General features: G+C 37.9%; 1 protein-coding gene across 8 annotated transcripts in view; it reads left to right on the plus strand.

Annotated features, from left to right (window-relative positions):
• LOC145510507 (uncharacterized) overlaps positions 1-16,393 on the plus strand; it is a 546,282-nt gene that overhangs the window by 319,147 nt on the left and 210,742 nt on the right. Inside the window, exon 3 of one of the 8 annotated variants that reach the window (XR_014057063.1) lies at positions 12,319-16,141. The exons of the other annotated variants lie outside the window; for them this stretch is intronic. The gene's annotated coding sequence lies outside the window, so the exon portion shown is untranslated. The remainder of the gene's footprint in view (positions 1-12,318; positions 16,142-16,393) is intronic. 8 annotated transcript variants of the gene reach the window in all.

Raw genomic sequence — 16,393 nt, forward strand, 5'->3', positions numbered from 1 at the left:
TATCATATGGGCACAGCATAATTTAATTAAAATGATTCTGCATTAATGGATATTTTAGTTGGTTTTAGTGGTTGCTTTTTAAAAGTCCATTATAAACAATTCTGTTTGTTGTAGAAAACACTCTTAAATATTTATATTGGAGAACTTATGCAGAGATTATTAGTAGAATTTATCCTGGCAGGGAGATTGTTTTTTATCTTGAATGGTAACTATTTTAATGGTGTTTCTTTATGGCCATCCCCTCCCCTAAAGGCTTGCAGGTTTCTTGATGGTAAAGGAATCATTGTTATTATCATCATTAGTGTGTATCCATCGGGTTCTATGCTAACTGCTTTATCGATGTGTCTCATTTTATTTTTTTTTTAAATTTATTGATTTACACCATTGTGTTTAATTTGTGCTATATAGCAAAGTGACTCAGTTTTTTATATACATATATATAAACACAAATATATGTCTATATATATTCTTTTTCATGTTCTTTTCCATTATTATTAATTGCAGAGTATCACATATAGTTTCCTGTGCTATACGGTAGGACCTTGTTTGTCCACCCTGTATACTAGATGCATTTCATTTAGTCATCAGAACAACTTCATGGAATTGCGTGTTACTAGTCTCATCATATACATGGGCCTTGGAGTAGGAAATGGCAACCCACTCCAATATTCTTGCCTGGAGAATTCCATGGACAGAGAATTCTGGTGGGCTACAGTCCGTGGGGTCACAGAGAGTCGGACATGACAGTGACTAAACCACCACCACCACCATATACGTGAGAAAACCGACGCTTAAAGAGGTCAAGTAGCTTGCAAAAGGAGGCGGTTATGTTTGAACTCAGTTTATGAGGCTGGATTTGACTTACTCCTAACTGCTGTGCTCTCCTCTGTACCCATCTGGCTCTCTGGAGATATTTGCTGAGTGATGATGCCTGAAACAAAGCAAGGGGAAAACTTTCACAGAAAGTAAATGAAACATTGTTCATATAAAGAAGAGATGTTTCTTCCTTGAACCACACATTGTCTTAGCAGTTCTGTTGGTTACTTTCCTTGAGGATAACTATCTTCTGAAAGAAATTAGTGGAGAAGAAAAGCAAAGATCTGCTTAGTTAATACCCATAGATCCATTAGTACATCCATGAATAAACAGTTTATTTGCAAGTTTTTAAGGAAAATTCTAACTACATTTCTTTGATGGGAAAACAAACAAGGAGAGAGTAAAACCTTTTATGGTTTAAAAAAAAAAAAGTTTAGAAAGTCACTCATTTCTGAAATTTTCACTGAGCATGCATTCCATGCCAGGTGTTGTGCTGCCTTCTGGAGGAACCAGCAAGAGTAGAAACACCTCGAACAGTAATAAAGCTAGGATACACATGTGGGTACACAGAGTGATCATGAATGCTCTTTACTGGGATGCTTCTGGAGAATCAGGGAAAGCTTCCTGTGGTCACATGAGAGCAGCCATCAGATGTTCAAGGAGAGTTGAGCCCGGTGTGGGTCAGGTGGTAGGTTAGAGGTAGCGTCTGAGGTAGAAGGGTGCCGGCTGAGTGGTGGGAGTGGCAGGAATGGCCTGGCCTGGATGAGATCCTCATGAGCCAGAGGAAAGAGTGTGATCTCAGCACCAAGGAAGAGAAAAGTAGTTCAGGGAGAGGCTGCCATTGGACACTGTTGGTAATTAAAAAAAAAAAAAAATTATTGTTAATTGGAGGAGAATTACTTTACAATGTTGTGTTGGTTTCTACTGTATAATAATGTGAATCAGCTATAAGTATACATCTATACCCTCCCTCTTGGGCCTCCCTCCCATCACCCATGCCTTCATCTCACCATCTCTAGGTTGTCACAGAGCTCTGGGGTGGTGAGCTCCCTGTACTACACAGCAGTTTCCCACTAGCTATCTGTTTTGCACATGGTAATGTGTATGCTGCTGCTAAGTCGCTTCAGTCATGTCCGACTCTGTGAGACCCCACAGACGGCAGCCCACCAGGCTCTGCTGTCCCTAGGATTCTCCAGGCAAGAGTACTGGAGTGGGTTGCCAGTTCCTTCTCCAGTGCATGAAAGGGAAAAGTGAAAGCGAAGCTGTTCAGTCGTTTCTGACTCTTAGCGACCCCATAGACTGAAGCCTGCCAGGCCCCTCCGCCCATGGGATTTTCCAGGCAAAAGAGTATTGGAGTGGGATGCCATTGCCTTCTCCAGGTAATGTGTATATGTCAGTGCTAATATCTTAATTAGTCCCACCCTCTCTTTCGCCCTCTGTGTCCACAAGTCTGTTCTCTATGTCTACATCTCTATTCATGTCCTGCAAGTAGGTTCATCTGTACTATTTTTCTAAATTTCTTACATATGTGTTAATATATGGTGTAATAACTTTGTACTGTGCTATGCTCAGTTGTTCCAGACTCTTTTGTGACCCCGTGGATTGTAGCCCACCAGGCTCCTCTGTCCATGGAATTTTCAGGAATACTGGAGTGGGTTGCCATTTCCTACGCCAGGGGTCTTCCCCACTCAGGGATCATGATCCAGATCTCTTGGATTTCCTGCATTGGCAGGTGGATTCTTTACCACTGCACCACCTGGGAAGCCCTTATAATAGCATTATTATTGTTGTTTAGTTGCCAAGTCATGTCCAACTCGTTTGCAACCCCACAGACTGTAAGCCTGCCAGTCTTCTCTGTCCATGGGATTTCCCAGGCAAGAATAGTGAAGTGGATTGTCATTTCTTTCTCCAGGAGATCTTGCTGACCCAGGGATCTAACTCACATCTCCTGCTTATCAGGTGGATTCTTTACCACTCAGACATGTTATTCACATACTGTGCAATCCTCTCATTTAAGTGTATAATTCCATGGTTTTGAGTATACTCACAGAGTTGTGCAAATATAATCTTGATCAAATTGCAGAATATTTTCATCACCCTAAAAGGAAACCTATCACACATTACATGTTGTTCCCCATATTCACTTACTCAATCCCCCATTCTCTCAAAGCTACTAATATACTTCCTATGTCTATGACTTTGCCTGTATTGGACATTTCATATAAATGGAATCATAGAAGATGTGACTTTTGTGTCTGGCTTTTTTCACAAAGCAAAATATTTCCAAGATTCATCCATGTTGTAACATGTATCAGGATTTCTTTCCTTTTTTATTGCCGAATAATTGCTGAATTTTATTGCCAATTAAATGCTGGTTATATTTTATCTTTGTTGTTGTACAGTGAATTCGACAACTTGTAAGAATACCTCAGAGACATTAAATCCTAAAATAAGCTCACCTTTTAAGATAGTAGAAATGTGAAATTACATCCTGGTTATTAATTGTTATTCTTAAAACATTTAAATATCATGCAACAGAATTATTGCCAATAGCCATCTGTGACCTCTAAAATAAGATAATAAGTATTTTCTCCTTTAAAGAACAATATCTCCAGCATTTCTCAGTTTTTAATTTTTTACAACATTATCAGAATATGTAAACTTGACACATTTTATAATACCAGTTATAGAATAAGCAGGTTTAGATACATTTGTTATACTTTCCTAGTAATGGGTAGAAACTGGTTATCAGAACAGAAATTTTTTGTGGTATAAACACATGAACGTGTTTCTTCTGAAAAAAATTAATGGGACAAAGTTAATTTCTAGTCAATATTTTTAATTGTTTTAAAACATAACACTCCGTGCTATCTTGCCTTTTTCTTTTTTCTTTCTTCTTTTTCTTGCCATGACAAAATAAAAAGGTAGAGGTAGAATCAGATGGTAATTACTTTTCCCCCTACTATATGAGAAACTCACTCTGGAAAATAATCTTCTGCTGTCAGATTACTAGGAATTGCACAGTGAAAATATGGTACAACAGTGAGCTTTTCTACCCTAGCTGTCGCTTCTTTGTTCACTGGCTGAAAGAGCTCATCTTTTCCCCCTAAGTGTAGCACAGTGTAAAGAGTGAAAAATTAGAATTCAAAGAGCTAGGGAAAAACAGAATTTGAGTTATGACTCTAGGACTCACATACTTTGGCTTAATGATGTGAACTCTCTGAGCCTCCATTTCCTCACTTGTGAATTGGGAATGATGACATCTCTGACCTGGGAATCTTGGAAGGACTGAAGTAGAAAGCATATGTAGGCACCCACTCATGTGCCTGGCATACTAAATGGTAGTTATTAAAGAAGGAAGGTTTTGACTACTGTGCCACACATGATTCTTTATGCCTTGCTTTCCATGTTTCCACATGTTCCAGTGTTGTCAAGACTGTGCTTAATATTCCTCTCATCCAACCAATCAAATATTAGAGTTATACTTTTAAAAGTTTATATGTAAACTTTATTATGATTTTACATTTCTGTAAAATTAATAACATATTTTATTTATTTATATTATTATTTGATTATTCTTATTTTATAAGTATATGAGCTCCAAAAGATCAGAAACACTTATAGCTCATTAAAAGCTTTCTGCAGCTGAGATTGACTTAGATAGATCAGTAAATATTTCTAAATATTTCTAAGGTCGTGAGTCTACTATTTTTTTAGCACTGTGGAGGACTTAGTAAGGGGATTAGCACCTGGTTACCATTCTCAAGCAAGTTGGAATATGAGTTTGATAAGTACTGGTGAGGTTCCTTTCAGTGCCAAGGAGTTGAGATGGGCTCAGTTTACCTGGAAGATGCGTGAGAACATTTAGGCAACTGTCTCAGTGATGCCACAGCAGGGAGCCATGGAGATCTGGACCACCATTCAGGATGGCCATTTGTTATTGACTCAGTACATCCTCAGATATCTGATAAGCTTGCCACTTCAAGAGTCTTTGCCTTATGCATGTCTCCTGTCTTCATCTCAACTTCCACTTGAAGTGCATTTGTTTCTTCTGTGGCTACCGCTTGCCTGGCTATCTTTCTGACTTTAAAGCTTTGCAAGAGAGAAGGTCTAGCTGGGTTTCTGGTTGGAATACAGTGTCTAACATCCTTGCAGGGAAGCCTCTTAAAGACAGGTGATCACATGGATCTAGTTCCCCTGTGGTTTGATGCTGCAGTCATTGGCTTCCACAGTGATAGTAAAAGCCTCTGCCAGCCTTTCTGGGGTTCCAGACATGGCAGCCTCAGTACTGGGAGGTGTAGGAGGCCATGATGTTTCCAGCCTTTGCTCAGTAGAAGTGAATGGATGGCTCTCAAGATAGGACGTGAATGTGTGCATGCATGCATGCATGCTTGCTCAGTTGGTCAGTGAACACTGGGGTACATGTGTGTCTTTCAGTTCTGGTTTCCTTAGGGCATATGACCAGCAGTGGGATTGCTGGATCATATGGCAGTTCTATTCCCAGTTTTTTAAGGAATCTCCACATAGTGAAGTTCTCCATAGTACAGTTCTCCATTGTGGCTGTACCAGTTTGCATTCCCACCAACAGTGTAAGAGGGTTCCTTTTTCTCCACATTTTTTCCGGCATTTATTGTTTATGGACTTTTTGATGATGGCTATTCTGACTGGTGTGAAATGATACCTCATTGTGATTTTGATTTGCATTTCTCTAAAAATGAGTGACGTTGAGCATCATTTCATGTGTTTATTACCTGGGTTTAATTTCCTGGGTTGGGAAGATCCCCTGGAGAAGGGAATGGCAACCCACTCCAGTATTCTTGCCTGGAGAATTCCATGGACAGAGAAGCCTGGCAAGTACAGTCCATCTTGTCTCAAAGGGTCAGACATGCCTGAACAACTAACACAGACACACACACACACACACACACACACATTAGCCATGTATATGTCTTCTTTGGAGAAATGTCTGTTTAGGTCTTTTGCCCACTTTTTGATTGGGTTGATTGTTTTTCTGGTATTGACCTGCATGAGCTGATTGTAAATTTTGGAAATTAATTCTTTGTCAGTTGTTTCGTATGCTGTGGGTTCTTTACCATGGAGTCACCATCAAAACAGAGCAATTTGAGGTAAATGTCAGGAGATTGATAGACAGTGCCTCTTTGCTGGAGAAAATAGCCCACCAGAGAGAATAATTAAGGAAGACAGGGGTAAGGTGTCAATCCCAAATTGTGTCTCATACCATGCAATACGCTTGGGATGTATACAATGAATACTTGTTAAATGGATTATTGAAGAAAGAAACATTGGGTCTACAACACTGGAGAAAGTTCGTAGGGGATGCAGAAGCAGGGAGAACTCTGGTTTTTGGATTTTCAACCCAGTTGTCTGCTCTCATACCTCTCTTCCACTTTTGAATTTCCTCTCTTGAATTCTCCCTCTATCTCTCTTGCAGGTTGGTCTATATTTGCTCAAAATGTTTTTAGCCATGATTCCTGGAAGAAAAAAAAAAACTATTTTAGATATCATGGTGATTCCCAGTACATTTCCCTGTAATAATTTTTCTTTGTGATATATATATTTTTGTGAGAATAAAGAATTCTGTAGTTAAATCAATTTAAGAACTATTTGATAAATGAGGGTAGGCTATGCTGTGGTAACAAATGAATTCTGAAGAGTCAGTGGTTTAAAAAAGGATTTTTTTTTTTTTTTTTTGCTTATTCGAAGTCCTGTGATACCTGGGAAACTTCCCAGGGCAGCCGGCTTCCATGGGGTGACTTAGTGGCATGATGTATTCCCATCAAATGGCTCTGTCTTTGGAACATCATGGCACTCATGATTTCCTTGTATGAAATTACTGATCTGGAAGCCCACACAGAAGCCTTTCTTTGCCTCTACTTGAAAGTGACACTAGTCACACACACACACTCACATTTCATTGACTGGAACTAGCCTTAGGGTTCCACCCTATGGCAAAATGTTGAGATTCTTCCTTTGCCTAGGAAAGGTAGAAAAAAACCCAGATATGAATGAGCACTAGCAATCTCTACTTCTTGAGTTGAATTGTGTCACATTTCTGTAACTGTAGAAAGTTTCTTGAAGTGTTGAACATGGTAACACACTTTGCCCATCTTCAAGATGGTCCCATTCTTTGTGATTTTCCCCAAATTCACATGATCATAGCACTTCTTCTTGGAGCTTCTTACCACATGACTAGTCCACGGAAGATGTTTTGATAAAAACTGAGATAATTTCTACATTTCCTTTCTCACTGCTACTGTTAGCATCATTTATTCTCATCTCCCTTGTGGTGGTCCTATTTGTAAACCTTTATTAACATGGAAATTGCTAAAAAAAAAAAAACATAGTACTTGGCATTGCAATTCCTAGCTGCATTTCAGTGTCTGTAAAGAGCACATTCAGAAAAGACAAAGCAAACTGTTGGAATCTAGCAGAAGTAATTGCTGGGTGACAAGGAAACAGTGGCCTTCTGGTAGTAGAATGGTTAATGCTGTTTTTACAGTCTACTGGCCTTTTATTTTAGAAGACTAGGAGATGAAAATATTATCACTCATGTGAAATAACAGCTGCCACCAAGTTTATTTGAGCTGCTGGGTGACATCATTGTCTATAAAATGAGTAGCAGAGATGGTATCTCTAGTTGGCTGTTGTTAAATCAAACTTGATTGGACTTTGAGTTTATCAAAGAAGAGTCACTGAATTTCCAATAAATGCGGGCCCCATTGATGGGCTCTGAGAAGAGTCAAAAGAAATTTGCAACCTAGTATTATGCGGGGTAAACAGCAATAAATACTTGTTGCTAAATAGACAATAAATACCACTCAAAAGATGTTTGTTGAGGATTTCCTCTGTGCCCCACACTGTAATAAGTTCTTCAGGAATATAAGGAATTCCTAAGGAGTATGTTGTTGTAGTTGTTGTTCAGTTGCCAAGTCATGTCCGACTTTGCAACTCCATTGACTGCAGCATGGCAGGCTTCCCTGTCCTTCATTATGTCCTGGAGTTTGGTCAAACTCATGTCGACTGAGTCGGTGATGCTTTTTTAGCGTCTCATCCTCTGCCACTCTCTTCTCCTTTTGCCTTCACTCTTCCCCAGCATCAGAGTCTTTTCCAATGAGTTGTCTCTTAGCGTCAGGGGGCCAAAATATTGGAGCTTCATCATCAGTCCTTTCAAGGAATCTGTTAAGGAACAAGAAATTGACATGGTGACAATTATCATAAAGATTACAGATTTTTTTGAGAAAAAAATTTTAATCTAATAATCACACTTACAAATGTATTAAAATGACTTGAGATACATGTTCTGTGTGAAAGGAATATGTGAAATCCTAAAACAAGGAGCTTGATGGAGACAAGTGGTACATTATTTAGTCTGAGCTCCCAGACTAACAAGGAATGAGCAATCTCAGATAGGGCAGAGGACAGATCCTGAGTGTAAGCGTATCACTCTGTGGATCTATACAGTTTTGATTATACAAACTTCATTTTTATATCAGAGTTCTTTGAGCCTGAGCTATTGAAAGACTTTGTCCTTAGTAAGACCTAAATGAAATTAATTGAGTTTAATCATTAGCTCCTAGTGATATCAACCGCAAATGTAACCGATTCCAAGAATAGCATTACCTAATTTTTCCCAGCCACATGGATTCTGTTAGAGGTCCCAAGGTAAGCTGTTCTGAAGGGGCAGTTGCTAAAGAGTCCAGACATAGTATGGTTATTTTGGAAGAATTTGTCTGATGGTTTAAAGCAACAGTTAGCAAACTTTTTAAAAGGCCACATAGTAAATATTTTTAAAAAGGTTTTATTAATTTTTATTGGAGTATACTTGCTTTACAATGTTGTGTTAATTCTACTGGACAGCAAAGTGAATCAGCTATATGTTTACATATGTAAGCCCCCTTTATTGGATTTCCTTCCCATTTAGGTCACCACAGAGCTTTGTGTAGAGTTCCCTGTGCTATAAAGTAGGTCCTCATTAATTATCTATTTTATACATAGTATCAATAGTGAGTATATGTCAATATCTGTCTTTAGACGTTGCCTGATATATGGTTTCTGCCATGACAAAGCTCTGCTGCTATCATGCAAAAAGCACTGTACTGCTTACCAGTATGAAAATATAGATAAATAAATATTTATTTGATCATAAACTTTAAAAATTATTTATTTTGGTCTGGCCACAAGACAAATATTTTTCCTTCAATTTTTAAAAATTAAGTATAGTTGATTTAAAATGTGCCAATCTCTGCTGTATAGCAAAGTGACTCAGTTATGCACATATATACATTCTTTTTTATATTATTTTTCATTATGGTTTATCAGTAGATATTGAATACAGTTCCATGTGTTATACATTAGGACCCTGTTGTTTATCCATTCTAAGTGTAATCGTTTGCATCTACCAACCCCAAACTCCCAGTCCTTCCTCTCCCCCGACCCCTTGACAACTACAGGTCTGTTCTCTATGTCAGTAATTCTGTTTCTGTTTCATACATAAGTTCATTTGTGCCGTATTTTAGATTCCACATATAAGTGACATCATATGGTATTTGTCTTTCTCTTTCTAACTTACTTAGTATGATAGTGTCTAGTTGCATCCATGTTGCTGCCAATGGCATTATTTCATTTTTTATGGCTTAGTAGTATTCCATTGTATATATGTACCACATCTTCTCTATTGATTCATTTGTTGATAGACATTTAGTTTTTTTCCATGTTTTGGCTATAGTGAATAGTGCTATGAATATTGGGGTGCATGCATCATTTGGAATTATAGTTTTATCCAGATATATGCCCAAGAGTGGGGTTGCTGAACCATATGGCAATTCTATTTTTAGTTTTCTGAAGAATCTCCGTACTGTTTTTTATAGTGAATGTACCAACTTGCATTCCCACAAGCAGTATAGGACAGTTCCCTTTTCTCCACATCCTCTCCAGCATTTGTCATTTGTACACTTTTTAATGCTCGCCATTCTGATGGTGTGAGTAAGTACCTCATTGTAGTTTTGATTTGCATTTTTCTGATACTTAGTGATGTGCCTACTGGCCATGAGTGTCTTTCACAAAGACACATATTTTTACTTCAGTTTTTTTTTTCTGAATCTTATATAATTTCTGGGTTAAATGACTGTTGATGGCCATGATAGGAATATTGAAGATGAGGTTGAATCTGCACTCAGCCCAGAAAAAGCCCTTGAACCAGACAATATGTAAAGGAATTGATATGGCTGTGTTACAGTAAAATTTTATTTGTAAAATCAAGGGGCAGGCTATATTTAGCCATGGGTCATAGTTTGCAGAGCCTTAGCTTAATCCATAATTCCTGAATACCTGGTTTTATCTACTGTCAAACAACCCATAAAGTTTCTCAAATGAAAAAAGGCATTTTGGTGACATCCTTTTGGTATTTCAAACAGGGTCAGCAAACGCAGTGTAATTTTTAAAATTTAAGAAAAGCATATTTGCCCTTTCCATCAAAAGCAAACCTTATTCATTCCCATGTGATTTTTTCAAACCCTCCTTCTAGTACATTATCTCTATTAAGTATTAAAATCCAAGTTAGTTACTAAGTTTTCTAGAAAGGGAAGTGCTTTAATATATTTCAGCTTTAGCACCTTAGTATGAAGAAAGGCTTTAAAAATGAGTTTTGAATGAATGGAAAGATTCTCTGAAGACTTGTCCACCTGGGGAGCAAATGAAATAGAATGCTACAATCAGAGTGTGGCTCCTGTCCCATGACTTTTATGTGTCTGATACTGATTCTAATTTTACTAGGATATGGTGACAGTTGAATAGCAGATATCATGATAATTATTTCATTCTCTCCCTTAATGGGAGAGGTTACATTTTTAAATGTTATATGTTCTTCACAAAGCCTCATATATGAGAGGTACTCAGGTATGCTTAGTAAGTATGCTTAAAATGAATAAATGAATGCATAAGCAAATAAAGCTAAGACTGCTATTTTTTTTGTATAATACATCAGTCAAGATTCAAGATTTAGGTTAAAAAAAAAGTTGTACAGCTGACTATCTATCTACTTGTAAAAAAACTTGGGGACCACAAAGACAAGTATTTTTTATTTCAATTTCCTCTGAATCTTATGGAATTTCTAGGTTAAATGATTGTTGATGGCTATGATTGGGGTTGAATGTGCATTCAGCCCAGAAATAGCCCCTGAACATTGATATGTAATTTTTTTTTTAATAAAGTCAGTTGATTTTCTTATGGCTTAACTTTTTTTTTCTGTTAAAAAATGAGTATATGATAATGTAGCAAATAGCACATATGTTCTCTAGTCATTGAGATCTGAATTAAAATCTGACTACTTGAATTGCTAGCTATATGACCTAGGGCAAGTTCTTTATCTTCTCATATCTGTTTCTTCCTGTATAAAATAATAGTAATCACACTTTTTAGCTCATAGCATTATCACAATGGTTAAATTAAAAAACTTAATGTTTTGCCTTAATTAGTATGGAAAATTTTGCCTAATATATAGGAATTCTTCAACAAATACTTGCTATGATGATAATGATGGTGAGCTCTACAGTCAGAATATCATTTTTATTTTCTTAAGCTTCTCTTCATAATGAAGGCAGTGATACTAGATGAGTCATTAAAATGTACGTATCACATATTATGAGATCTGAGAAAGTTAGGAAGAATTTTTTTCCTTGAAAGAGATTTAATATTTCATCTGAATCACTAGATAAAAATTTAATAATCCTCCTTCCCAAGGAAGGGAATAAAGCATGATGCTGTCCCAAACCTACCGTTGCTTGTCAGAGAAAGATCGTCATTGTTAATGCTATCTGTTAGGAGGACATACGATTCGGCACAAAATCACAAACCATGTAGACTGCTTGTTTAACGCACTATAAGTGTGAATGCTGGAGGAAATTCAGGGGGAAAGTATGAAAGAAAAAATTATACATTTTGTATTTAGCTTTTAGGCTTTTCTGATCTTTTCACACTACAATTCAAGAATTAATTTATTAAGGTCACCATTTTCAACCTCATTGTCTGATTTGAATTTGAATATAAGCCGGTTCTTCATTAGTATTGTTTGGTATATTTAATATTGGTCAAACAAAGCTGTATTCAGCTGATTATAAAACAGAAATAAATGCAAGTCCTAGCTAATGGACTAATAATACAAACAAGTTTGGGGATTAAACAACAAAATATGGAGTCAAATAAGCAATTACCACTGCCTCAGAACCCAAGGCAACAATTGAATCGTTCTTTTCCAGTGATCAGGAAGCTATAGTTAATGGAATGGGATAACCACTGATAAATACACATACACAGGTACACACACACACACATGCATGTGTATAGATACATACAGACATTCTTAGAGTTATCTTGTCATTCATTCAAGATACTTGTATTGAGCCTGTTTCTATGGCAAGCATTGGAGATACTACAGTAACTTAACCAGACCTGGTCTTTATCCTCACTCTCTCATTTGCCCTCCAGCACAGGAAGATGATTACTGTCAGGAGAATGAAGTCCAGGATTCCACAGGCATATAAGGCTGCCAACTCAATTATCTTCTCTCAGAAATGGAATTTAGAAGCCAGCTAAGGAATAATAAACAAGCAGGAGAAATAGAGGAAAAATCAAACAATGATCAGTGAGCTAACAATAAGACAAGCAGTGGATTGTTTCCCTTTTCTGCCCAGTGTCCACCTTTCATTCCAGATCTGCTTGCTAGGGCTCTGGTTCTACATACATAGAAAAAAAAATCTCATTTCCACAATCTTTTGTTCATACTGTTTCCCTACTTGGAAAGTTATACTCTCTTTTCTTTCTCTCTCCAAATGCTGTCCATTCATTAGCCACTTTTGGTAGACTCCGGGAGTTGGTGATGGACAGAGAGGCCTGGCGTGCTGCAATTCATGGGGTCGCAAAGAGTCAGACATGACTGAGCGACTGAACTGAACTGAACTGCCTTCAAGAAACCTGTATTAAGCACTCCACCCCTCATAGACCTCTTTCTGTGACTTCCCAATTCCCCACAACTGAATAGATCACATCACACAATTTAGTGTTTAATTACTAGTTAATGTAACCAGTGCTTAGTTACCTTACATCTTGTGTCCTTAGCTTTTTATCCATTCAACTGTAATATGCTAAAGGAGTTCTTTTTCAGAACTAGGTCCTGTGGGGAGATTGGATCAAAGGTTTGGGGAGGATGCATAGGGAAAGGAAAATAGCAATAAGCTGAAGAACCTCCTTTCAAGGAGCTTGCTATGGATTAGAAGTACTGTGTCATATATGCACATTACTGTAGGTTGAGTTGTGTTCCTCCACATATTGGGAAGAATGTTGAAATAAATCCTAACGATCAGTTTCAAAGAATGTGACCTTATTTATAAATGTGGTCTTTGCAGGTGTAACCAAGTTAAGATGAAGTGAGTCCTAATCCAACATGAGTGGTGAACTTACAGGAAGAGGAGAATGGACACAATGCCAGGGGGATGCCATTTGATAACTGAGGCTGAGCTTGAGGTGGTGTGTCTATGAGTCAGGGAACTCTGATTGCTGGAAACACCAGACATTGAGAGAAAAGGCATGGCCCAGATAACAATTTAATTTTAGACTTCTAGTCCCCAGAATTGTGAGAGAAAAGAGTTCTGTTGTTGTCAGTTTTCCAGTTTGTGGTATTTTGTTATGGTAGCCCTCCGTTCAGTTCAGTTGCTCAGTTGTGTCCAACTCCTTGTGACCACATGGACTGCAGCACACCAGGCTTCTCTGTCCATCACCAACTCCAAGCTAATATATCATGAGTCCAAAGAAGGAAGGAGGAAAGATTGGAAATGAGGAATGATTGGTCCAGTTGAATGCTTCAGATGTGCTGAGGAGAAAACAGTCACCTCTATAGGGGATTGGTTGTATACTGGGGGAAGTTTTATGAATGGGTACTGGGTCTTAAGGTTTACCAGGGTTTGAACATCTAAGATGGGATGAAAGAAGAAATTACATTACAATTTTAGGAATTAGCATGAGTTAAGGTGTAGACATGTATGAATAGAATCATAACATGCATTGTGTCCAGGGAGAATTAGCTGCTTTAGTTTTCTAGAGCATTTTGTGAGGGCAAAAAGTAGCTGAAGATGAGGTTGGAGAAGTAGACTGGGGAAATATCATAGAGGGAAAACCTACAACAAGAGGAGAAGAAAATCTGTCACCATTTACTCAATAGGTACAGAGATTTGGAGAGTAGAGAGGGACAGAAGTATTTGTCATTTGGGAAACTGATCTGACAGTATTGTATCCAGCAAAGACTCTATAACACAGTTACTGGATTCCATCCTTACAGATTCAGATTCAGTAACTCTTTGGTGGAGCCCAAGAATTTGCATTTCTAATAAGTTCTCAGGTGATACTAACACTACTAATCTGGGAACCCCCATTGAGGCCCCCTGGTGTAGAGAGATGGGAATTTGTAGAGACAAGAAGCCAAGAAACCCTTTGGAGCTTAATGTAATGAACAGATAAAAGATAAACGAGAGCTGAGGGAGTGGTGGTGGGCATGAAGATGAGGTAAGAAATTCCCACCAGGTTGGTCTTGGCAGCTCATCACATGTAAAGATTCAGGGAGAGAGTGGCATTAGTTATTCTACATTTTTGACTCTGGGAGGTTATTGTCATGCTTTTTGTTTCTTGTGTGTTAGTCTTACTATCTTCACCAAATTAAAAACTGTCTGAGGATAATGACTGTCATTTGGCAGGTTTGTTAAAAAAAAAATCTCTTTGTGTTTAGTATAGTGATAACTTTTACTGAATGTATAATATATGCCAGGCACTTTGCATAGATTACTTATTTTAAACTTCAGTGCCAGTCTGTGAGTTGGGTATTACTGTTTGTTTTATACAAGAGGAAAGTGGAGCGAAGAGAGGTTGAGTAACTTACCTGAGGTCACACAGTAGCTAGGGGTTAACCAGGTTTTGAACCAGGCTGTCTGATTTCAGAGCTCATGTCCTAACTCTTACATGACAGCCCCTCACTACTGTAGATCTAGGATCTAATAGATGCTAGGTCATTATACCTGTTTACCTTATATGACAACATCATAATCATAAACGAAAATTAGATGATAGAAATAATTGTAAAAAAATAAATAAACTGATCCATAAATCCACTATCCAGTGATAGGCACTGCTAGCATGTATGTTTGAATCTTTTCATCTTTCTGTCTAAGCCTGCATATTTATACATATTTGGATTACACTACACTGCTTATGTGATTTTATAACTCTTTAAAAAATTAACAATACCATCAGTGATTTTTTTTTGTCAATAGATATACTCATATAATATCAATGTTAGTTGTAATTTATTTTGTTTTATGAGCATGCCATGATATATTGAACTGTTCTTCTCTAGTTGGCCATCTAGAAATATGCCTGGATACTGAGAATTATCTTAAATGTCAACCCATTCCAGTATTCTTTCCTTGGAAATCCCATGGACAGAGGAGCCTGACAGGCTACAGTCCATGGGGTCGCAAAGAGTTGGACATGACTTAGTGACTAAACAGACAGATAGTCTAGGAATTATCTTATCTGTGGATGTATTATTAACCTGAAGTATAGACCTTGGAGCACAGAATTCTGAATTTTGTTGGAAAGGATAAAACTCATGCAGTTAAATTCTCCCATTTAATAGATGAGAAAGCCAAGGTCCAGGTAGGTAAAGTAGATGTACTACATTCAAAATTATAAACTAGGACTATTATCTTCTCATTCATCCATTCATTTATCCCTTCATCCCTCCATCCCTCCCTCCCTCCCTCCCTCCATCCATCCATCCATCAAATATTAGTGAGTGCTTATTTGTGTAGGATACTGTTCTATGTACAGCAGTGACCAAAACAAACCAAAGACCCTTCCATCATCGGAGCTAACGTGATGGAGGAATTCACAACCCCGTCTCTTTTACTGACCCACGTTGCCAGTTTTCTAAATCACTTGGTTTTGTGTCATCCTGTCAAAGATGCCAGCCAAATAGAACTGCTCAATGCAAGACACAATCCTTCCCTCACTGAGTTTACACCAATGGAAAACTGTGTCTTTCTAAGCAAAAGAAACAGGTGTAGTCTGCTGAAACCCCCTGCAGGGGCATTTTGCTCCACTGCCCAGAGGTATTTAGCTATGCCCTGTCAATTTTTAACGGTCCTCTTCTCCTACCCTATTCCTTACACTTGAAGAAACACAATTTGTTTCCTACAAAAGACTGCAGTCAAGCTGAAAAATGCTTTCCTTTGTTTGTTCCTGAGCAACCCACAGCTGAAAGGTGGGGATAGCAGAGGGTAGGCAACTATTTCTCTTTCATGCATTTCCAATAGGGATAGAGTTGCATTCAAAATCCAGACCCAAAGGATTTGCTCTGAAATCTTTCATTTCTTACAATGATGACTATTCCTCCACCAAACCTTTTGGAAGCATTTCATCAATTGGTGCAAGTCTAGATTTGTACTCTCAAATATAAAGTCTCAGAAGGTATTCTACGGATTCAGCATGGAATCAAGCCCTGTAATTGGGAGTC

Source organism: Giraffa tippelskirchi, chromosome 6 (genome assembly GCF_054371585.1).
Source record: "Giraffa tippelskirchi isolate mGirTip1 chromosome 6, T2T-mGirTip1v1.2.pri, whole genome shotgun sequence".
NCBI lineage: Eukaryota > Metazoa > Chordata > Mammalia > Artiodactyla > Giraffidae > Giraffa > Giraffa tippelskirchi.